This window comes from Oryx dammah, unplaced genomic scaffold, assembly GCF_014754425.2.
Source record: "Oryx dammah isolate SB20612 unplaced genomic scaffold, SCBI_Odam_1.1 HiC_scaffold_18, whole genome shotgun sequence".
NCBI lineage: Eukaryota > Metazoa > Chordata > Mammalia > Artiodactyla > Bovidae > Oryx > Oryx dammah.
This window is the reverse complement of record NW_024070202.1, coordinates 34,246,923-34,272,353: the sequence shown is the minus strand read 5'-3', so window position 1 is coordinate 34,272,353 and position 25,431 is coordinate 34,246,923. Positions and strand designations below refer to the sequence as shown.

The window sequence follows — 25,431 nt, the reverse complement described above, 5'->3', positions numbered from 1 at the left end:
TTTGAATCAAAATAACTGAACACCGCTGACTGGAAGTAGAAGCCAGCAAAGAAATGGATCTCTGGATTGACCCAATCAATGGACATTCACATCAGAAAGAACATTAGTGAGAGTCAACTCTGGATCAGAATGAGAACACGGAAGGGATTTTTATTTGTAATTAACAATGACAACACATCAAATCTCAATGTTCTTTCTGAATGAAGGATGGTATGCTTTATGGGCCACATTCAACAGGCATTTTACCAGAAGTTGGAATACTGGCTGTAAAACAACTTAAGAAGGAATATCACGATTAATCATTCAAATAAATATAGATGAATTAGTAAAAAATTAATTAATAAAAATATAAACTAGAAAGAGTGGTCTAGATGTCCAAACACATATGTGAATTGAACAAATTGTATTAAGGCCATAAACATACTCTACTAAGGTACCTAAAACAGGGGACTAGAATTGTTTAGACTTGGAACCCAGCTAGAATACTTAGGGGAGGATGGGGAAAAGGGAGAGATTTCATTTCCAACTGGTATGCCACTTAGCTAGAAACTGTACTTCATTTCTATCCCTTGAAGCTCTTAAAAGGAACTTGGAAAGATACACATACATATGCGCATACACGCACACCAAATAAATATTAAAAATTAAAGCTATGTTCCCAGTCAATGATAAATTTAAGTTAAATTAAAAAGGAAGAATTAAAGTATGACTAACTGCCTTCAAGTAAACATTATGCTTGGCTTAACAATTAAGTTACCATTAAGTTAAAGAAAACTATAAACTAGAGACCAATAGTGGTAACTAGCAATTAGTTCACAAAGCTAACATGGTACTTGCTAATCCTCAAAATAACTCTGAGGGATGAGAAATTATTATCCACATTTTACAGATGATGAAACCCAGATACTGTGAGTTTAAAAGACTTGCCCAAGGTCACAAAACTAGGAAGCGATGGCAACTACAGATTTTAATTCAGGGAGCGTGCTTCCACCAGGCTGAAAAGCCCTTACATTCATCAATCCTTTGTGCGTGTGTGGGAGAGGAAAAAGGGAAAGTGTCCCATAACAGCAGATCTGGTAACAGATTGATAATTTGCTTCAATATTTCAGTCTCTACACATTACCAATCTTAGTGTTAAACAGGCTACATACAGGCTATGGCAATGCAGTTCAGCATATACATCAGGGCTTTCTTTGTACAAACATAGCTACTTTTTCAATGACATTTTAAAAATCACATCTCTTTGTTCAATTTCAGCTGACTCTGATAAACTCTTAGAAAAGCAAAAAGGTATCTTCTGGGACAGTCTGAAGAAGAAGAAGAAAAAAACTGCCCACGTGGCTCTGTGGGTATCTGAAGACCTTGCAGTATATACAACTTTATCTTCTCCATTGTTGTGTCACTGTTCCTTGATGTACAGTCGTCTATTGGAAAGACATTGTGAAAATTCTCTTATGAAAGTCAAATGTGTTTGTGGTGAGATAATAGCAATGCAGTACAAAGGAAGAGTGATTCTTCTTCTATTTGGGCACTCCTATTGCAGTCCAGAAAGAATGGTATTGGAAGGGGAACTTCGAGCATTTTTACAGATTCACTATTAAATAACATTTTAATTTTGAATATATTCAAGTTTCTAGTTTTAGTGACATTCACAATGCAATATACAAGTATTTTTTAAATATCCTTGGCTCTCTAAAAGAATCAGTGGTAAATTGTTTCTGTAGTCTAAATGTTCCAGCTGGCTTACAAAAGCAGGCAGTTGTTTAACAAGTTAACATTAAATATTAAAGAATAAATGTAGCATTAAAGCATTAAGTTTAATTGTCTCTGGATACAGGTAACTCAGGCCTTGGTTAACACAAAGTTAGTATATGAGGGTGGGGAAATGATTGCCAGTGAATTTTCATTTTGAAATTATACATAGAAAGAGGCCTGGAATTTCACGTTTAGGATTTTATTTGCAGCTCGGAGTCTATTACAGCTATTTCCGTGTGCCTTTTCTCTTTTGTGCCTACGTCACCGATTTTAGGTTATTTATTTAATTTTAAGAAGAAAGAAGAGGTTCTGTAAAAAAACGTTGTCTGCTAACCACAAGTAGGACTAGAAAAGAACTAATGTGGGGGAGGGAGGGTCGCTGCCAGCAGGCGGTGTAGAAACATCTGATGATAAGAAGGGAGATTATACAGCACTCCCCTCTAATCTTATTCCACCCAAGAAATTTGGGAGAATGCGAAAAAACAGCAGCCCAGCATTTTTGAAGGGGCGTGGTTTCCCTCCAGGGGCTGTCCAATCGAATTCCTTCAGAGGGAGCTATCCCGAGAAGATTGATGAGGGTTGCTAGGAAACAGGAGCGTCCCCCGCCCGTCTGACCCAGAGATTGTTCTGCACAAGCCCTCTCCAGGGGCTCTCAATGTGCAGTTGAGCGGCGTGTGGGGCAGAGCTGCACATCGGCCTCCCAAGCTCGCTCCCTCTGTCTCCTCCAGCATGCGGTCCTCCGGTCGCACTGGGACCACAGGAGAGTTCTTCCAGGGCTGACAGTCCCGGTTCTCCCGCAGGCCACGAGCTCGAGCAGAGCTTCAAAGTTAGAGCCTCCGACCTCCCTGCTGCCCCTATTCCCCTCCACCCGACCCCTCCGAAATTCACCAACCTTTGCAGGCACAGCTTCAGGATTTTAAACAGAGAGGTAAAGCCACCAGCAAAATCGCCCTGGCTTTCTGTATAATAATCCTCCCCTCTGGGTACCCTGGCTCACTGAAGACTCTGCAGATACACCCCTGTTAAGGGAGGGAGAAAGGGGAACGAAGGGGGAAAGGGGAAATGAGAGGGTAAGAAAGGAGCAAAAGAAAAGGAGAAGGAGAGGATGCCTCTGCCAAGAGAGTCCCAATTAGATGCGAAGGTTTCAGCCCGGCCAAGGTGAAGGAAAGTTGCTACCTTGCTGGGAAGTGGGTTTGCCCCTAAGGAGGACAGGCAGGCACTCGGCAGAGAACTGCTCCCCTCCCCTCCTTGGAAGACCACTGCACCCCCCTCCCCTTTTCCCAACCTCCTCCCTCTCTTCTCCTCCCACCCTCCCTTTTCCCACTCCCCACTGACTCGGAAGCCTGGATGCTCTGCCACCGGGCAGTGGTCCAGCACGCAGCCTGGAGGGGGCGGGGGCAGGGGGCACTGTGACAGGAAGCGGCGCGCACAAGTTGGCCATTTCGGGGGCAAAATAAGTTCTCCCTTGGATTGGGAAAGGACAAAGCCGGCAAGCTACCTCTTTTGTGTCGGATGAGGAAGACCAACCATGAGCCAGAGCCCGGGTGCAGGCTCGGCCGCCACTGCTGCCACCGCGGTCCGCTCCAGTCCCTGCCAGGAGTTGTCGGTGAGAGGTAAGGGGCCCCGAGGAGGACGTGTCCCTCTGGAGGGCGCCCAGCGAAGGCGTGGAGGCTCGGGTGCCGCGTGGGGCAGGCACAGCCCATAAAGTTGAGGCAGAGCCCGGACCAGTCTCTACCTTTCTGCCAGGGGTGGGGAGGGTGGGGGGCAGCGGCAAGGTGGGTGTGCGTGAATGAGAGTTTGTGTGTGTATGCGCTCATCTATGACTCCGGGAGGGAGGCAGATTTCCGGGTACATATCGGGAGCCAAGGGTTGGAGAGGTGGAGGGACTGACGAGTGCTCGCAGACCCCCAGAGAGACCAGTCTCACCAGCCAACCACCTCCAGCTCTGCTCTCGGCTCCGGGATACGTTTCTATCGGGGGGGTTTCCCCCAGTTTTGTGCACAGGAAAACGTGCGGTGACTGGCTGCCACACAGGCGGTTTCATGTGGGTGTGGAGGTTGCCAGGCGAGGTGGGCAGCGGTCAGCGGAGCTGGTCCGCGTCGCAGCTGGGAGACGCTGTGCTGCCAGAGGTTGGCTCTCCTGCAAGCACGCCTGGCAAGGATGTTTAACTCATGCCCTCCGCTCCTTTTGGCTTGAGCGCAAAATCAAAGAGCCAGACTGGGAGCATATCTCTTCGTCAATCCTGTTCCATTTTCTTATCTGACAGTGAGATAACTCAGAGAGGGCGGGATCCAGAAATAGACTAGGTAATATACCCAATAAGCTCCTTTCTTAAGGATTTCATTTAGATTTCCTTCTACTTCCTTCCCTGGATTAGCAAGCATAGAGGATTCCCAAAGGTGTAGCACTCTCAGGTAGATATCTTAAGGGGACATACCGCTGCCTTTTAAGTATTTTAAAGCATTGTAAACTTTAATAACAAACAATAAAACTATATACTTCTAATAATCTGCACTCAAGTGCTCAGCTAATTTGCTAGTAAAATTATTTATACTGCTATCTGAATAGTGCTATGTTTGACATATACAGATAGTTACATATCAGTATATTCGAAGTTGAGGTTTCTGTGAGTTAAGGATCTCCGCAGTAGTTTGTTACTTTTAAATTTCTCTGCTTAAATTTATCTGTGCTACATGATCTTAGAACTAGAACTATTTATTAGAGCTATGTTGTGTTTCTTTGGAAGAAAAAAGCATTGATTAGTACAGAAATATTGTTCATTTACTCAAATTTAGGTCTGCTTTGGTTTATCTGATTACGTATTTTAAGACTGTTACTTAGACTCTAATTGTTCGTGGAAACATATGTAATATTGGCAAGAAAACAAACCCTAAACTCTGGTGGATTACACACTTCCTACCAAAGATGTTTAGGATACTCTATTAGTTAATGATTCTATAGTACTATGCACATTTTTCCTCAAAGCAACCCAATAGAATTTGAATAGATTTGTGAAGTATTATAACATCAGACTTCAATAAAGTGATCTGTTCCCTTCCATCATGGCAATGTCTGGTATTTACAAAGATTTCTCACACCTGTAGGCTTTGTGTGTCCACCCTTTCAAGTTCTGACCAAGCAGGAACACATGGGTATTTTGAATAGACATGCCCTAAGACTTGATTGCTGTTCAGAGTAACTCAGATGCTCAGGATGGAAACAGGAGAAGTCTTGAAATTTATATTTTCACAAATAAGACAATGAAAAATTCAGAGTATCTACATTCATTGGGCTAAAAAGAATGATAAATGGTAAGAATACCTTTTAAAACTGATAACCCTTGGGGACTTCCCTGGTGGTCGAGTGGCTAAGACTCAGAGCTCCCAATGCAGAGGGGCCTGGGTTCAATCCCTGGTCAGGAGACTAGTTCCCACATGCTGTGACTAAGACCTGGCACAGTCAAATAAGTAAACTTTAAAAAAAAATAAAATAAAATAAAATAAAATAAAATAAAATAAAATTAAAAACCCCACCCCTCCCCCTCAAAAAAAAAAAAAAAAACCTATGTATAAAGGCTCCTGTTCTATGGGCTAGATTCATACCAATGAAATGTGAAACTCAGCTTGTAGAAAACTATGCCAACGCAAGCAATAAATTATATTTGGAAACAGGGAGAGAAACTCACCTATTTAATTAATGGCATTTTTTAGACTTCAGAAATATCTATAATCAATACATTGAGACAAAGAGATGGAAGGCTACATAAACAGAAAACATTATACATAATGAAAATACATCCTATTGTCTTTTTTTTAAGTTGCAGTGTACACCTGAAAAGAGGGTAAGTCAATGACTTTTCCCCACAATTACCAAACATCTGAATGACCCTCACTCTGATTTTACTCACTGCAATTAAAATTGGTAAGTTGAGTAAGTGCACAGATGGAATAAAAAGCAGTAATCTTTATTTTTATGAAATTTAAATTAATACTTTTATTGAGTGAAAGAACTAGGATAATTGTCAGAAGGCCACCTATCTTACTTTACTTCATGACAAGTGATCATCTAGAACCACCTAAGAGCAAGGGCAGTCTTAGTTTGAAAGATTCCCAGCAATCACATTTTTTTTTACAACTCCCCTGGGTACCTTTTTCTCTTTCTTGTTTTATGTCAAATTCTTTTTATCAAATTAAACCATTTTCTCTTTCTCATCCACAGTTACAAAATGGTACATGATTTTTTTTTTCTCCATGGTTGTAGTTACCTCCTGCCAAACTATAGCCCATTATCTTGGGGATAAAATGTTTCAACTGTTGTCCTACACTCGACAAGTTCCCAAGATACCGTTAAACAAAAGAAAATTAATACTTAACCTCCATTGAAAGCCAGGACAGTGTGCATTTATGCACATTGGAATATGGCCAGAGTTCCAAAGTAAGGTTTTCTTTTTTTTTTCCTCCAGGGCTTACTCCTCTCAAAAGTAGTAATGTTTACTCATAGTTGTCTCACTTTGCTATTTTACACTGAGCTTAGTGTGCATTTTCATCTTTTCTGAGATTCTGCTAAATGCATCCAATTCTGCATTACATGAATTTGTTGAAATTGCTCCCAAGAAGTAGCATAAAATTGTAGAAGATTATCCTCCAAGACTGAACACATGAAATGAGTACAATCATACTCACAATGGAGAAGGCAGAAACTATCAAGTCGTCCCCCTCCTTCTTCATCTCATATAGTCTTGGTCTCTACAGCACATTATGTTTTAGAGTACTTCAGTCCAGTCTGATTTTAAATGGCTCAAGTAATGACCTCCATCATCTTTGAAAGATTCTTTCACAGTTTAATAGTTCTCCCTATCAAAAACTTCTGTTGTGATATTCAGTCTAATTTTCCCTTGGTCCCATTTGATCCTGTAATTTATTCCCTATTATAATCCCTCTGGACCAGTTCATTCTCTTACCTGATTTACACTCTTTATCCAACCTTTGTACAGGATTTGTAAAATACACACTTTATAAAGTTACAGGAAAGAACACAAAGGTCACAGTTTTATATCTGGACATCTTTTCTAAATATTTAAGACATATCCTCAGGTCATTCATGTGTATGTGTGTGACTGTATATTCTCAATAATTTATTTTAGCAATGCAAGTGTGGAGAAATTTTTCATCTTTGACATTTATGACCTATGTCAATATGAAGATGATCCCTTCTAAGTAATGTGCTATGTGGATGCACATTTATGAGACATTTTCATTGCAAATTTGGTGTCAACAGAACCCTGTCAACGCCCACACTACAAAGGAGTTCTGTGACATGCTGGTCTGATGCTCCACTGAGCCCCAGAAGCTGTTGTCATGTAAATTCCACTATTGAAATGAAAATTATTTCCATAATTAATAGGATGTGCTAGGAATATAATAGTGTATATACTTATTAATAAATGCATACATTAACATGATCCAGCAATTCTGTTAGAACACAGTAGCCCTTTCATACTAAAACAATCTGAAAAGCCAGCAAAATTCAGCTTGAATTCATCACTTTCCTGTATCATGAAGAGTAAGCTCAAATTATGCATACATCAATATGGAATCTATTTAGATTTATAGGGAGGTACCATATGCGAAGGTTACTTTAAAAATAGAAAAGCCTGCAATAACCACGAGAGAAACAGGTTTTCACTTTGTTCACTTAAAAATCTGGTTCCAAGACATCCTTGTGCAGGATTCTTTAAGAGTCTTGAGCAAATATCTTGGTAGACTTGCCATCCCACTCAAATGTTTCTTCAAGTCCCAAGCATCGAAAAGCCAGTTCTGCCAGACAGTGGAGGAATAAATGACAGAACTCAAGAAGTAAATTTCTAGGTTATATTTGGTGAAATATACAACGAAGAATAAGATAAATCAGCAACTAAAAACACAATTTAGTGCTGTCTTCTTTACTGCGTGGTGAGCATTAACATTGGAGGTAGAAACATTCATATGGATTGTTAAGGAAACAGAACAGAGAAGTAGCATTCTAAAACTGAATATAGCTTCAGAGGAGTAAAATTAGACTGTAAGGAATAAATAACTTTTAAGCCCAATATTCTCCCTTCTGAAGCCCCGAAGTGTTTTTATAGTGCCATTCATCACATTGTGGTGAGTACCCTCAAAATGATTTTCCTTAGAAACAAAGGGGAAATCAATTCTCTTGGTATAGGCCAAGTAGGCCATTAATATACTTGTGACTTCTCCTTGGGACAGAGCCCTTCTAAGAAGTCTGAGTCTACACAGAAAGTAATAGGTCCTCACCAAATGAGTAATCTTTCTACTGAGCTGAAAACTGTACACTGAGCTTTTAGGAACAGAACACAGGAAATGAACTTGAAAACATTAAGATAGAATCTATACAAGCAGAGACTAAAATATAATGTTTGGAAATAAAATCATATATAAAGAGAAGTACCTCCACGGAAAGCTCACATTTTTATTCCTTATTAGAATTTACTTCACTATCATTGCCTTTGCACAATATTGCCTTTGCCACAGCCTCACCACACACACAAACACACAATATTTGAGTAAATTCAATTGGAAGAGTATAGGTATGTACCAGAGAGAAAATTTCAAAACCTTGACACTAGACACATACCTTGAAAAAATATTACAACTTATATATATGCAGCATGGGAGTAGTACTAACAGTTTTGACCAGATTACCCTAAAAAGAGGTTAAAGAAAAGGTGGCTAATAGGGAAGCAATCAATGAGTAAATATCATTAAGCACCTATATATGCCAAACAAGATTCAGGACATACAAATGAGGACATAAAAAAATGTTAATACACACACTAAATCTCATAAACATATAAAGTTGAAGGTATTCCAAAAATCAAATTTGAAACTCTTGAGTAGGGAAGAGGTTACCAGAATTATCAACTGAACAAAAAAGTCTATTCCATCATTTAAAAGAAGTATTTAGACTTGAAAATTCCATATATAGATATTCCAGCACTCTGTGGAGACACTCTGTCAGATGCTTTAAGGTGAAAAATCTATCATAATATCATAATAACAGATAATTACTGACCCATGGCCATCTTCTGAAAACTAGGCTAAACCACTGCATTTCCTAATTTAATACTCACAAGAACCCTGTGAGGTAGGTACTGTAACCCCGAGTTAGAAGAAGAAGAAAGAGAGGCCCAGAGGTAAATTTTCTGCAGTTCCGATAGTTAACAAGATAAGCACTAGAATTCAAAACTTACTTCCTTGTCCCAAGTCCCATTCTGGTTGCTACTATGCTACACTGCCTCCCAAGTTTATGTTTTTGTGGGGGGATTTCATTTCATGCATCAAATATTTTCTGAGCTCCAAGTAGGGGGACATACTTTGGTTAAAAAAGAGAGAGAGAGACCAATGGTAAGAGAAACGAGTCAAAACAGAATTTGACAAGCTCCGTCTCTCTTCACCCTGAAAGAGACACAATCTCTTCTGAGGGGCAAAGAAATGCAAACAGAAGAAATGAACTAAAAAATTATTTACACATAATTAAAAGAACTAAGGGGGGAAATGAGAATAGAAAATTCTGTGAAGATGATAGGTTTATTAACAAACTGAGAAATAAACATTAGATATGCAAATGTGACAGAACTATGTTTTCCTGGAGCCTGATTTCAGCGGACATTGCTATCTGTAAAACTTAATCCAGGTAGCAAACAGCCAGCAAGGGGATGAAAGGCAGTTTTGCTTGTTACGGCTAAAATGATTATATTTCTCTTTTACAGCCAAACTACTTCCTACCAAATAAACGAGCTGGTAAAAATGGTTTGTAGACTAGTACAAGTTTGAAATTTCTTCACCCAGCTGAAGCAGTCATTCATCTTTATCTAAGAAACTCTGAGCATTTCACACCTTTGGGCATTTATTCTTAATATAAACAACAACTTGAAAAAGGATGGACCCGAAGTTTCCAGATTTTAAACACACTAAGAACAAGAGAGGCAAAGTGACCTGCTGGTGATTCCGAAGGCTCACTAGGGTGGCTCTGGGAAGACCCACAGACTTCATGAGTCTCTGACCTGGGTACTTTCCCACAGGCAGGAAACCTGCTGTCTTGTCGCATGAATTAATAGTTCATTTCAGATAACCAGAGAGCTGAAATAGGAGTCTTTACTTGAAAGTCTTTCTCTGATTTGTGATTTGTGCTACTTCATGGACATAAAACACAAACGGGTATCACAGATCTGTCTCCTCATCTGGTGGAGGCTGTTTCTTTTGATTGTTAATAATACATAGCAGATAGATTATTAGTAATATTTTGTATTTTGCTTAACAGTTTCAATGTACCATGTGTTGGTGAATATAACATAATGGAAACTGCTTTCACAAAATATGTCGAAATACATGCCAGTTTGGGAGATGACACTCTAGGGTCAGAAACAGTTGGAATTTGTATCTGTCTCAAGGAGAAAATGAGATCAGGAGAATATAATTAGCAGTTTCTATTTTGAAGCATCTTATTTTTCCTGAAAAAAGCAAAGACCCTCTACGAGATGATACATTAATCCCAGTGATTTCTGTCAAGTCCAGATATACTGGTGGCCAGACCATACCTCACTTCAGAATTAAGGAGTCAAGACATGGGACTTAGATCCTAACACATCTCCTCCACAGACATTGCTCGAGAGCTACCCTTGGGAAAGATGTTTAAAAGAATGTTAAATCCCCAACTCCCTCCAAAAGGATCTCTCCCTTAGTTCCTGATAGTCTCTGAATTTTACCTCAGTTCAGTTCAATCGCTCAGTCGTGTCCAACTCTGCGACCCCATGAATCACAGCACGCCAGGCCTCCCTGTCCATCACCAACACCTGGAGTTCACTCAAACTCACGTCCATTGAGTCGGTGACGCCATCCAGCCATCTCATCCTCTGTCATCCCTTTCTCCTCCTGCCCCCAATTCCTCCCAGCATCAGAGTCTTTTCCAATGAGTCAATGCTTCGCATGAGGTGGCCAAAGTACTGAACTTTCAGCTTTAGCATCAGTCCTTCCAAAGAACACCCAGGGCTGATCTCCTTTAGGATGGACTGGTCGGATCTCCTTGCAGTCCAAGGGACCCTCAAGAGTCTTCTCCAACACCACAGTTCAAAAGCATCAATTTTTTGGTGCTCAGCCTTCTTCACAGTCCAACTCTCACATCCATACATGACCACAGGAAAAACCATAGCCTCGACTAGACGGACCTTTGTTGGCAAAGTAGTATCTCTGCTTTTCAATATGCTATCTAGGTTGGTCATAACTTTTCTTCCAAGGAGTAAGCGTCTTTTAATTTCATGGCTGCAATCACAACCTGCAGTGATTCTGGAGCCCAGAAAAATAAAGTCTGACACTGTTTCCACTGTTTCCCCATTTATTTCCCATGAAGTGATGGGACCAGATGCCATAATCTTCGTTTTCTGAATGTTGAGCTTTAAGCCAACTTTTTCACTCTCCTCTTTCACTTTCAACAAGAGGCTTTTTAGTTCCTCTTCACTTTCTGCCATAAGGGTGGTGTCATCTGCATATCTGAGGTGATTGATATTTCTCCTGGAAATCTTGATTCCAGCTTGTGCTTCTTCCAGCCCAGCGTTTCTCATGATGTACTCTGCATATAAGTTAAATAAGCAGGGTGACAATATACAGCCTTGATGCACTCCTTTTCCTATCTGGAACCAGTCTGCTGTTCCATGTCCAGTTCTAACTGTTGCTTCCTGACCTGCATACAGATTTCTCAAGAGGCAGGTCAGGTGGTCTGGTATTCCCATCTCTTTCAGAATTTTCCACAGTTTATTGTGATCCACACAGTCAAAGGCTTTGCATAGTCAATAAAGCAGAAACAGATGTTTTTCTGGAACTCTCTTGCTTTTTTCAGGATCCAGCGGATGTTGGCAATTTGACCTCTGGTTCCTCTGCCTTTTCTAAAACCAGCTTGAACATCTGGAAGTTCATGGTTCACATACTGCACAAGCCTGGCTTGGAGAATTTTGAGCATTACTTTACTAGAGTGTGAGATGATATTTCATGCAAGAAATATGAAAGACCATATATGTTTAAGTCCATGTAGTTCACCAACCTTCCAACACATTGGATTTAAAGGTTCATCTCTTTCAGAAAAGCTAACTTCTTCAAGTTTGGTGGGGAGTGGCAGAAAGAACAATTATAATTTTTACCTATTATATAATTTTGTCTAAGTAGAGCCCTTCGATGGAGAAGGCAATGGCAACCCACTCAGTACTCTTGCCTGGAAAATCCCATGAGCAGAGGAGCCTGGTAGGCTGCAGTCCATGGGGTTGCTAGGAGTCGGACACAACTGAGCGACTTCACTTTCACTTTTTACTTTCATGCATTGGAGAAGGAAATGGCAACCCACTCCAGTATTCATGCCTGGAGAGTCCCAGTGATGGGGAGCCTGGCTGACTGTTGTCTATGGGGTCGCACAGAGTCGGACACAACTGACGCGACTTAGCAGCAGCAGCAGCAGCAGAGCCCTTTGCTGGCTATGATTTCCTGAACAAATGTGATGCAGAAATGTGAGAGAAAAGCCATCTTTCCTACAGTTATTGAACAAATGACATCCCGCTAGGAAAGCCATTGAAATGTTAGAGTGTTCCCCTGCCCCACTTTTTTTCCTTCTAAAATTCTAAATGTGTGTCTGTTGCTATGATGTTGCTAGGGAATTTGGTAATTGGAAGTATAGTCCTGGGAGGAAAAAGGTTGAGATATATGAAGTAGGACAGAAGGAACCCTGAGGAGCAGACTCTGAGCAGTTCCCTTCACCCTTCCCTTCCTACGCTCACACTCAGAGCACACACAATAATCACTCACTTTGTTGTTTGGTTGCTAAGTCATGTCTGATTCTTTGTGACCCCAGAGACTGCAGCATGGCAAGTTTCCCTGTCCTCTACTACCTCCCGGAGTTTGCTCAAGCTCATGTCTGTTATGTCAGTGATGCCATCCAACCATTTCATCCTCTGTCACCCCCTTCTCCTCCTGCCCTCAATCTTTCCCATCATCAGGGTCTTTTCCAGTGAGTTGGTTCTTGGCATCAGGTGGCCAAAGGATTGGAGCTTCAGCATCAGTCCTTGCAATGAATATTTAGGGTTGATTTCATTTAGAATTGACTGGTTTGATCTCCTTGCAGTCCAAGGGACTCTCAAGAGTCTTCCTCAGCACCACAATTTGAAAGCATCAATTCTTCAGTGCTCAGACTTCTTTATGGTCCAATTCTCATATCCGTACATGACTACTGGAAAAAACCATAGCTTTGACTAGATAGATGGACCTTTGTTGGCAAAATGATGTTTCTGCTTCTTAATACCCTGTCTAGGTTTGTCACAGCTTTTCTTCCAAGGAGCAAGCCACTTACATTGCTATAAATAGTATTTATCATATTACTGCCCAGAAGAGCCTACACCAGAATCACTCTGAAGTCTACTTAAAGTGAAGAATACTGAAACAGATCCATTCCAGACCAATTTCCTTTAGGCTGGGATTCGGGAATGCATGTATTAAATATGCGTCCAAGTTACTCAGGCACACTCAAGTTTGAGACACACTACTCTTTTAGTTAGCCCCAGCTACTATGTATTTGAATACATAGACTGGATGGCTTAAAAAACAGATGTGGACTTCTCTCAATTCTGGAGGCTGGGAAGTCCAAGAGCAAGGTGCCAGCAGATTGGGTTCCTGGTAAGAAGCCCCTTCCTGAAGAACCACCTTCTCTCACTGTGTCCCCAGATGGTCAAGAAAGAGTGAGCTCTCGACTCTCTTCCTCCTCTTACAAAAATACTAATCCCAACACTGGAGCCCCTATTCTCATGACCTCACCTAAACCTAACCTCCAGAAGGTCCCATCTCCAAATATCACCACATTGGGGTTACAACTTCAAAATATGAATTTGGTGAGGTGATGAGACAGACATTCAGTCAGTCCATAAACATTAGACTTAAGAAATGAGGCTCAGCGAATACCCAGTGAATCACTGTACAAAACTATTCCCCACAGCAAGTCCACTTTAATTATATTAACAAATGTCCTGAGCCACTTAATTAATTCTGTGAGCCTGAGAATTAATTAATTAATTGTGTCTGCATGCTCAGTTGCCCAGTCATGTTCAACTTTTTGCAACCCCGTGGACTGTAGCCCGCCAGGCTCTCCTGGCCATGGGATTCCCCAGGCAAGAATACTGGAGAGGGTTGCCATTTCCTTCTCCAGGGATCTTCCCAGCCCAAGGATCAAACCCAGGTCTCCTATGGCTCTTGCACTGGCAAGTGAATTCTTTACCACTGAGCCACCTGGGAAGCCCAATTAATTAAGTAAGTTCAGCTAATAATGCACTGTCTCTGTGAGTTCTATGAATAGATTCATTTTCTGGAAGCCTCATATTGTTTTCACTGCAAATTTTTTTTTTCTCTCACCTATAGTAAATTCCACTATGATATGCAAGCACATACAATATCTATCTTTTGGATGTTCTTATTAGGAAAACTTTTCATATTTTAGAACGGCAATACTGGGATGTTAGAAAGGGAAGTTACTGGTATTTGAAGAAGATCATCGAGGAAAATATTATTTCTATTTCTGAGAGTAGAAATGCTTCTAGTTTGGTAACTGCACACGTAAAATTCCAGTTGTCTTTAAAGCTAGGTCCTTGTGAGCTAGGGGATGTGGGGAAGCACTGTTTTGTCACAGTCCTCCCTTTTGCCCTCTGGATCCGCAGAGCAAGAGAAATAAAACAAAACAAAAACTTCATTTGGCAACTTCTTATACATTCTCCCCTCAGCTTCTAGTTCAGTTCAAGTGAATGGTTGCTTAGCTGAAGCTGGCAATCCTCACAAATACTGCCAAAGATAGTTTCCTGAGCAGCGTTCAGAGCCACATGGGAAAAATGCTGGAGGGGAAGGAGGGGCAGGCAGCAGGGGGAGGGGGGAGATGCTTATGCTGGACCACCAGCTTCACTTCCTAGGGGGTCTTGGCCAACTCTTTGTTCACTCGATTTCCACACTTTATAGACTTCCTGAGAAGAAAAGTAATAAAAAATAGAACACTTCCCCCTACAAAATGTCAAGTTTCTGAAAGCTACACCCTCTGGGATGGTTGCAGGGCTTCGACCTATAATGGCACTTCCACGGGACTCTCCCCATTACACACTCGAGCTAAAGCTAAACACCCATTGCTACCCCAGATTTCCGGACTCTAGAAGGGATACCATGATTTCCCCAGACAAATGGTTTCAAGTCTTGGACATTTCCCTTCTGTTTGGTACTCCGTTATTTCTTCCTCCCTGGCTCATCTGTAAACTGTGTTCTTTTCTCTCCTACTATGACCAAATCCTTAGCCCAGATTATCAGCACTTACCTCTCAAACTTCTCTCATAGGTTATCTCGTCCAATCTCTCCCTCTTCCTGTATTATTTACTTCCAGATATCTAATGAATGCCTACTATATGCCCACTCTCTAACCTAGAGATATTATAGCAGTGAACAGCAACAACTGAAAAAAAAATTTTTTTAGAAGAATTTTTGTTCTCATTCACCTTCCACTAAATAGTGAGAGTCAGACAATAAAGAAGGGAACTGATGTGTGTGGAGAAAACATAATGATGTAATGTAAGAAAATGGGGGGAAGTTGGAAAAGGTAACATTACTACCAGATGAATAACTGACTTTGCCATTCCATTCCTTGGTTTAAAAGGCATTAAAGATAAACCATTACTTAAAAAGCAAGTTTGAGATTCCTAGCTTGGCCATCAAGATCTTTAACAAGCAGCTTCCTAAGGTGTCTTTCCAACCTTTCTTCCTCAGTATAAGCCTCTCCTTTGCCCAGATTTTGTTTCCACACAAAAAGGAACTTTGAGTACCTTTTTAAGCTCCAGCTTCATTTAGAATGAACTTCCTTTCTACAAACCTAAATTTCAAGGCCAATTTCAAATCTCACCTCATTGAAGTTCATACTAACAATACTTTCCTATCAAGGCAAATTTTCTCCAAAATATTCATGTGATCCTCGTCATCTGGGGGCTGGAATAGTGAAATATTGTTCTGTCCTGAGCAAACAGGACAAACTGTACTGTAGGGAGAGCAGTAGTTCAAAGAATAAAATCAGAAGGCAAATTTATTTTTATTTCACATTGCCCCTCTTAAATGCATTCAATAAGCTGCATTACACTCTGATGTAATAAAACAATACACTTTAATTGCAAAGCAGTCTCCATTTGCAAACTGAGTATGCCTGGACCAATATAATAAATAAAACTTTGAACTTTAGTTGAATCTCCTCTCTGTTCCCAGCAGGAGCCTATTTCGGGTCAGAAGTTGAGGAAGAAATCACCACCACTTCGAAGGTTCTCTTCCACCCTTTCTTGTCCCTCTTACCAGCACAAGTTCTGAGTCTTCCAAGGACAGAGTTGGGCATAGTCAGGAGACATGGGGAATAAGTTCTTACCTAATAAGGTTCCTAGTCTCTGGGCCTTCAGATTTTTAAGGTAAGAGAGAGAGAGAGAGAGAGTGTGTGTGTGTGTTAAGACTTCTTTCTCCATTGCTGGGAGTCTCTCACCTCAGATTTCTTGACACAAATTTTCCTTTGTCTCAGCACACCTCAGCTCCTGCTCTTTCAGCAGCCCATCCTGCACAGATTCTCACTTTTGCTCCTCCTGTCTTTTCTCTTGGGCTGGAACCCCCTTTGTCTGTCTCTCTCTTGAAATGACTATGCAAATACATGTTTGTAGAATGTATGAGTTTGGTAATACAGTCTAAGTAGAAAAGATTATAACATTTTTATAATCCAGAAAAATGTTTTTATGAGGCTACGTGTATAAAGACTTACAGAAATCAATGCCTATGAAATAATTTAAGATGTGGAATATCCATGTTTCCCTGCCAAGAATTATCTCCCAAAGGACAAAGGTCTTCTCTTTTTCAGCAGCCTATAATAATGACTGGAACATGTAATAATAATTGAAAATACAAGTGTTAGTTGCTCAGTTGTGTCTGACTCTTTGCAACCCATGGCCTGTAGCCCATCAGGCTCCTCTGTCCATGGGATTCCCCAGGCAAGAATATTGGAGTGGGTTGTCATTTTCTTCTCCAGGGGATCTTCCCAATCCAGGGAATGAACCTGTGTCTCCTGCATTGCAGGCAAATTCTTTACCATCTGAGCCATCAGGGACCCATATTTAATAAATGAAAGAATCCTACTTCAAGTTTTACATTTATTCACTGGCTATCTTCCATATTGAAATATTAACATTAATTTCTCTTCTTCATACCTCATACCTTAATATATAAGAATTACTATTAAAAGGATTACTTTCAATCCATAAATTATACCATTTTCCTAAAGGCACTTTGAACCCAAACAAAAGAATGCCATATAAAAATTTTTAATTTGCGCATGAAAAGCGATATCAGTTGAATTCAATAAGTCCTTATTGAATGTCTATTATGTTCAAGGCACTGTACAAGGTACTGAGGAGAATACAGAAAACAAAAAGTTACCATGCCTTCCTAAGACTTTATCATCTCACAGGAGAGATAGGATATGTCCATATGTAACTATAGTAGCAAGAAAATTCAGTTCAACTGTGAGGCCCTAGAGTGAGCAATGATACTTGTGGCTGGCATAAATGCAGAAAGTATCATATTTAAAAAGTTGCTTCTGTTCTGGACCTTAAACAAAGGTCAGAAAGTGGAGAGAGTCATTCTAGACTGATGCAAGGGTAGAGAGACGGTGTGGGGAAGCTCCCGAGGGAGCAGCGTGTGAGCTGGCTAAGCTGAAGGGTGGGGTATCTGTGGTTCGGAGGAGGTACAGCTCTGAGAGTGGACAGAACAACGATTAATATCTGTCCAGTGCACGCTAAGTCACTTCAGTCCTGTCAGGCTTGCAACCCCATGAACTGTAGCCCGCCAGGCTCCTCTCTCCATAGGATTCTCCAGAGGACCTTCCCAACCCAGGAATCAAACCCTCATCTCTTTATGTGTCCTGCATTGGCAGGCAGGCTCTTTACCACTAGCGCCACCTGGGAACCCAACATGTCTCCTGTAGGCCAGGGGAAACCTTTGAAAGCATATGAGCAGGGTGATCTTCAAGCACAACGTGAAGACAACTGTGAGGAAATAAAGGTCAGGGAGATGAGCGGGCTCGTATAGCAGCCATTCAGGTGAGAAGTAATGATGACCTAAACTAGGGCAGCAGCAACGGGAATAGCAAACAGAATGAATTGAACAGACACCGAGATGAAAGTGCCTGGTAGGTAAGAAATAGCTGTTGGGTGAAAAACACCAGCCAACACAATTAAGCTAATTGTCTTCCTCCTTCTATAATAGGAAAGGTCATGCAATATCAAATCCTGGACTTAATAAAGGGAAAGCGCTGCTGCTGCTAAGTCGCTTCAGTCGTGTCCGACTCTATGCGACCCCATAGACGGCAGCCCACCAGGCTCCCCCATCCCTGGGATTCTCCAGGCAAGAACACTGGAGTGGGCTGCCATTTCCTTCTCCAATGCATGAAAGCGGGGGAGAGTTAAAAGGCTATTTTTTAGGAACTTGAGTGGAAAGAAAATGTAATATTCCAGGTGCTATTTAAAAATAAGATTTAGAAATGAAATCAATATTTTCCACATGATTATGATCTGATAGTATTTATCCACCAATAGTAGGTTAAACCACCATGGTGTCTCATCAAACTCCTTGACTTTTGCCTTCTACATCCATCCACAGGCTAGAGCCAGAATGATCTTAACACAAATCTGAGCATGTTTCCCTTTGCTTAAAACTCTCCAAAGACTCTCCACTGCTCTCGGGATTATCAGAACTTGCTTTACCTGGCCCACTATAATCTGCATTTGTTTCCAGCTTTACATTCCATCCCTTTCAACTCACACCTCTTCTTCCCATCAAACTCAACAGCGTGAATGCCTTCCCCTTTCTCTCTTCCCAGGCCTTCTCATAGCTGGGCAACTTCCCAGAACCTAGGCACACTCAATTTGAATTTTCAGGACTTCATTAGAATTCTAGACCACTTCTGACGGTCTATAGTTCTTGATGCTATGCACGCCTCAAACTCCCTGTAACTTCTCTTTTTCATTCTTTATGATAATTGTCTATTTCCCCACTGGAGTCCGTAAGTGCTAATAAGACAGAGACCACGCCTGCTTATTCACAGCTGGGTCTCCGTTACCCAGCAGAGCAAATCGCACATAGTAGACGATCAATAAATTCTTATTCAATCAGTGGAGTAAAGGTTTAATTAAATCACTCTGGGACTCATTTTCCTCATATTAAAACTCAAGTATTGATCTTTAAAATTCCTTTTAGTCATATAGTTCCTACAAGTAAACTTTGTCAATAAAGAGGATGGAATTCAGCATCCCAAGTTGAAATGAGTATCCTACTATACTCAAAACATCAGTGGGTCCTATTTATAATTTATATTTTAATTGCTGTTTGAATAGGAAAATCACTGAAGGGATGGACTGGGAGTTTGGGGTTGGTAGATGTGAACTATTATATATAGAATGAATGGACATCAAGGTCCTACTGTGTAGCACAAGTAACTATATTTAATGTCCTGGGATAAATCAAAATGGAAAAGAATATAAAAAAGAATGTGTGTGTGTATATATATATATACACATATAAAAGCGAGTCACTGTGCTGTATAGCAGAAATTGACACAATACTGTAAGTCAACTATATTTCAATTTAAAAAAATAAGTAGCAAAATAATTAATAACAATGCTAGTGATATGTTTCCCTATTCCTCAAACTGTCTTCATTTTGCAAACATTTCTCTTCATCTTAAACAGTGAGATCTAAGTAACAAGGAGATAGAGAAAAATAACCATAAAAACAGATTTTTCCCAAGAAAGTCACCTTCCAGGCAGATTTCCTCTTCCCCAGAATTCTCATAAATGGAAATATATTTCAGACATTTTCATAAAAGAGGATGCAGAAATCTCATCTGGTAATACTAATTCCTACCAGCTCAAGTGAATAACACCTCAAGGTGTTCCATTTAATGCAATCTCTGTCACAATACTTTTCTAAAATAAAACAAATGTGGCTCACACACATATTCTATACAGTATTTTTAGGAGAATTAGAGGGACACTGTGAATAACAATGACTTTTATTGAGTATTTAGTATATGCTAGGTACTGCTTATTTGCTTTAGTTATATTAACTCATTTAATCCTCACAATAGCCACTTGAGGTAGGTACTATTATTATTCCCATTTTCCAGAGGGGGAACCCGAGGCACTAACAAAAGTTACATAGTAAGACTACAGCTAGGATTTGGACCCAGCTCATGAATTTGACCAGCTGACTATACTGCTTCTCTCACAAAATCATCCCCAAACTAAAATGTGTAATGTGCAAGAAACATTTGCAATAACCATCTTATATTCCTTGATTTGAAAAACAATACAAAACCTGGTGACATTCCGAGCTCTCTGTGAACAATAAAAATCAGAAATATACACAATAGAATGTTACTCAGCTATTAAGAAGAATGCATTTGAATCAGTTCTAATGAGGTAGATGAAACTGGAGGGTATCATACAGTGAAGTAAATCAGAAAGAAAAACATCAATACAGTATATTAACACATATGTATGGAATTTAGAAAGATGGTAACAATGACCCTATATGCGAGACAGCAAAAGAGACACAGACGTAAAGAACAGTCTTTTGGACTCTGTGGGAGAAGGCGAGGGTGGGATGATTTGAGAGAATAGCATTGAAACATGTATATTACCATATGTGAAATAGATCACCAGTCCAGGTTCAATGCATGAGACAGGGCCCTTAGGGCTGGTGCACTGGGATGACCCTGAGGGATGGGATGGGAGGGAGGTAGGAGCAGGGTTCAGGATGGGGGACACATGTACACCCATGGCTGATTCATGTCAATGTATGGCAAAACCCACTATAATATTGTAAAGTAATTAGCCCCCAATTAAACTAAATTAATTTTAAAAAAATCAGTAATATAGTCAGACATTGGCCCAATTTACTATTATTAGCAGAATATGTTTATTTATGTTTACTGTTTTCACCTAAAGCTTTCTACTTCCAGTAGCTTGAGACTCAGCTAAAACTAAAAGAATCACTTCTAAAACTTCATATCTTTACAAATAATTCGGTCTTTTCATTTCTAGAATTTGCTACTCCTTGAAAAGGCAAAGTGACAATGCTTTTAATCTATTTATTACCAAGAGACAATTTAAAGAAAAAAGAAAAAACCATCACTTCCCTTATTTTCTGGAGAAAGAAAAGATCTCCTATTATTTTGTGTGTATCAAACATAACTGGTACATAGTGAAACCAGTGGTCAGGAAGAGGAAATTGTCCTACACTATTCCTTTCCTGTCCATCCAGCTCTCAGAATAGATATCTTTACATCTATCTAATCTTTGAATTGATTTATTAAGCTGAGTTTACAAGTTAAAGAGGAAGAGGTCCTAAGGAGATAATTATGGGAATATAAATCAAGAGAGACAACTTTGAAAGAATAGTAATTCTGCTTCTTGCAACTGACCTTAAATCCCTAGGAGGAGAACAGAACAGCTTAAAGCAACCTTTTCTCTCTATTCAGAAGTGATCGTGAATTAATTGTGCAGTTTAGCTGAACTTTGTTTTTCCTTGTATCCTAGGAGAAGATCTCTGACAGACTGGGAATTTTTGCTTGTTTGTAATGTAAACTCAATATCTAAAGGTAGTTCTTCACACCACATGGGCTCATTGGAAAGCCCCAATTCCCAAAACAAACAGAGAAAAAGCTGAACAAAATAATCCATCAGCAAAGGGGAAAAAGAAAATAGAATGCTTGGGGAAAAAAAAATTTTTTAATCATTTGATTTTAAATAATGCCTGAGAACAATTCTGGTGACACCAGAAGTCTGACAACCATATTCAAACTTGCTCTTCAATAAAGGCATATAACTCTTGTGGTATCCACAGGGCTTCATTACTTGCCAGGATAATAAAAGCACTTAGTGAAAATTTTGTCTATATTTGGTATATCAACTAGTCCATGAAGTTCTAGCAAAGAGGAAGTTGGAGCATTTGATGATAAATACTCCAGCACTGCTAAGTACTAACTTTGATAGTAAAAATTAGAGCTTTATAATTTTAATTTTCTCAAATGGATTATTTCCATGCATGCATGTATCGTTTTAGTTAGTTAACATTAACCTTATGATGCTAATTCTATAACTTCTTTCACTTAACCATGACAGTTTTACCCATCCATTCAACTGCTACTTATCAAGCACAAATATTGAATTTGTTAGGTATATTTGAGCATGTGAGACACTGGCAAGCAAAAACAAAAAGCAAACAAAAAAATTGGTCCTTGCCCTCCAAGATCCTTATTTACAATTTTAAAACTTTATATTTTATTTCTTTTTAAGTATAAGTGGTATCATTGTCCATATAATAGTTCAGACAAAAATGAGTCTATAAAGGCTAATAGGACTGGATCTGCTTCCTTGAGCTTCCCTGAAACAATGCCAAAGGCATAAGACTCACCCCAAACAAACTCCCTTTCCTGTTTTCGTATTAAGAAGATTTGCTTGACGCTTTTATAAAGAAAAATGTATTGCCATATAAAGAACAGAGGTGACAACTGAGGGAATGCTCTGGGGGTCAAGTCTTTACTATCTTGGTATGTGTATAACTGTCTCTATTTACTTTAACTTAGTGACTCTTTGGCACATCGATTTATTCTTTCCAGAAACCTGGACTAAGTACCTTCTGTGTCTGAGACCTATAGTTGGTGCTGGGGATCTGTACATTTGACCTTCTGGTCCTACGAGTAGAACTTACAGAAAATAAGTCACATGGATAGTGTTTAACTTATTAATGACGATATGCTCAGGATTTTTAAAAATTCAAGAGGTACTCAGTGGAATGTCGACTCCAAGAATCATATTTTCTAATGTTCTTTTCCTGAGGTTAAAAAGAATTTGGTCTAATTAAGGAGGCACGGTATTCTCTGACAATTTAAAAAAAAGGAATCTGAGTCAAAAGGCACTGGAAGACATATATGGGACCAATTTGAATTTCACAAAATAAGAAGCATCTTTGCTGCCAATGTTGTTCTGAAATTATTTGCAAGATGTATTTTGTAAATAACTTATCAAAAATCTTTAAGCCAATCAATAAGTCAACTGAAGCTAGAAACTACACTAGCTAGTAAATTGATTTGCTATTATTATTCCTCCATACAGCAAAATAGGCACTTTCTTTTCACAGCTTAATGTTCCTATAATTGTGATAAAATTCAATTTATGTGCATACTTTATGTAATAGTTTTTTTTCAAAATTGTTCTTAAATTCATGGTGAACCTTATAATGAATGGTATCAGAGTTAAGGAAATATATTTAGCTACAAGCACACTAACTTCCTGTCTTATAAACTGTATGTTTAATAACTGCAAATAACTTAATCAAATTTACTTTTAAATGCTTGACATTTTGCTGCAAATATAATGATAAACTCTTTTCTTTCATATACTTTCCAAATCAAATCATTTTGTTTGGAAAAACCTCATTACCAGAATCAGAAATTCTCTCTCAACACCTTCATTAATTCTGCTTGAAAATAAGAATGGTGTCTTCTTAATCTCTATACATTTCTTGTAGGGAAAGCCATAATCTGCTATTTCTATATTGCTGGAGTCTACAATAATGCCTTAAAACAGTAAATAATTGTTGAGTGAATAAATGATATGCTGGAAGAAGAAATGTAGGAATAAAGACCTTGGATACAATGAGACCTCAATAAATATGTGTTGAATTACAATAAGTTGCTTATGTTGACTGACAGGTTATATTGCCATAATTCAGTGATAAATTTTAAGATCTTTCTATAGTGTTTGCCTTGATATCATAAAGAGGCAATTAATAAATGCTAATGATTAAAAAATTTTTTTCAATATTCAATTTCATCTATATCTAAAATGGACATATGTAAGAGTCTTAGCATTTCAGTCTTTTGCTCAGGCACTCTTGTCATATACTCAACAATTTTTATGATACTGTCTGTTAAAGAATGTCCCCTGAGTAACCTTTATCTTAAAGATGAATTTTTGAAGATATAAACTTCTTATGAAATACAACCTACCTTCTCAGTAATTACTTACTGCACATACTCTAATATTAAATTGTTTTTTAATGTATCCTTGCCTTCATACTTTATCATCGGCACATCTAAAGCCCAACAGCCACGAGAGCCAAACCTAGCCTTTTGTCTCGAAACTGAACTTCTCCACTTAGACTCTTGACTGGAGTCTACCATTTTTGTTGTAGTTTTTACTCTACTGAGTTAAAGCAGCACATCAAATCAAAAAACTGGCTACAAGTTTGGGCTAGTATAAAGAAATATATTTTAATACAATGAATGCAAATTGAACAGTATTTTTTTCCCCAGTGCTCAGTCTCAGTGACTTCTCACTAGAAATTAAAAATGTGTTTGTAGACTACTTATTATCTGGTAGCAGAGACCATTTCACCAACAATATCACTTGAAGTAAAACTTGTAAGTAGAGAAAAACAGAGGATCTCAGACCAGGTCCTGTTGTTTGTTGTTCAGCCACTCAGTCATGTCCGACTCATAGGGACCCCCATGGACTACATGCTAGGCGTCCCTGTTTTTCACTATCCCCAGGAGTTTGCTCAAACCCATGTCCACTGAGTTGATGATGCCATCCAACCATCCTAGAGATGTTTTCCCAGGAGAAGGCAGTGGTAAACTGTACTGCTGTGGCCTGGGAGGGCAAGCTGGCTGAGAAAATGTATGGGACCAATGCTTTGGCATCTTGATCCTAAAAACTATTGAGATCAACATGTTTAGCATCTTAAAAGCTATTAGAAGTTAACATGGAGTAGAAAGAGAAAAAACTGGAGAAGACTGAGTTGAAAATTGGATTTGAGGAAGTAGAAACAGTGATTTCTTCTCATTTGTATAGTTTTGCAGTTATGGTGGGCAAAAAAATGAAATAGTAGCTGGAGGGGAATGTGGGTCAAAAGAAAATCTATAGCTCTTTAATACTGGGACTTCTCAGGTGGTACTAGTGGTTAAAAAAAAAAAAAAAGCCTGCCAATGCAGGAGACGTAAGAGATGTGGGTTTGATCCCTGGGACAAGAAGATCCCCTAAGTAGGAAATGACATTCCATTTCAATATTCTTGCCTGGAAAATTCCATGGGTAGAGGAGCCTGGCAGACTACAGTCCATGGGGCTAGAAGAGTCAGACATGACTGAGTACAGCTTCAATATATACAATATATTATGTGATTAAAATGTATTGATGCTGTTTTCAGACTGAGTAAATTATATGACATAATTCCTTGAAGAAGAAATTGTAGTATTGTAGGATTAGGACCAAATCAAACGGCTTCATAAATACTGTCAAGAATTTTGTATGTAATATTTTGAGCTTGCTGCTGCTAAGTCACTTCAGTCGTGTCCAACTCTGTGTGACCCCATAGACGGCAGCCCACCAGGCTCCCCCATCCCTGGGATTCTCCGCAAGAACACTGGAGCAGGTTGCCATTTCCTTCTCCAATGCATGAAAGTGAAAAGTGAAAGTGAAGTCGCTCAGTCCCGTCCGACTCTTAGTGACCCCATGGACTGTAGCCCACCAGCTT

The 25,431-nt window shown here is 39.5% G+C and overlaps 1 protein-coding gene across 1 annotated transcript in view; it reads left to right on the top strand.

The window, feature by feature from the left end:
- The first annotated feature begins 3,093 nt into the window (after positions 1 to 3,093).
- The window catches only part of GRM3 (glutamate metabotropic receptor 3), a 242,094-nt gene continuing 219,756 nt past the window's right edge, over positions 3,094 to 25,431 (top strand). Inside the window, exon 1 of the mRNA XM_040260708.1 lies at positions 3,094 to 3,368. The gene's annotated coding sequence lies outside the window, so the exon portion shown is untranslated. The remainder of the gene's footprint in view (positions 3,369 to 25,431) is intronic.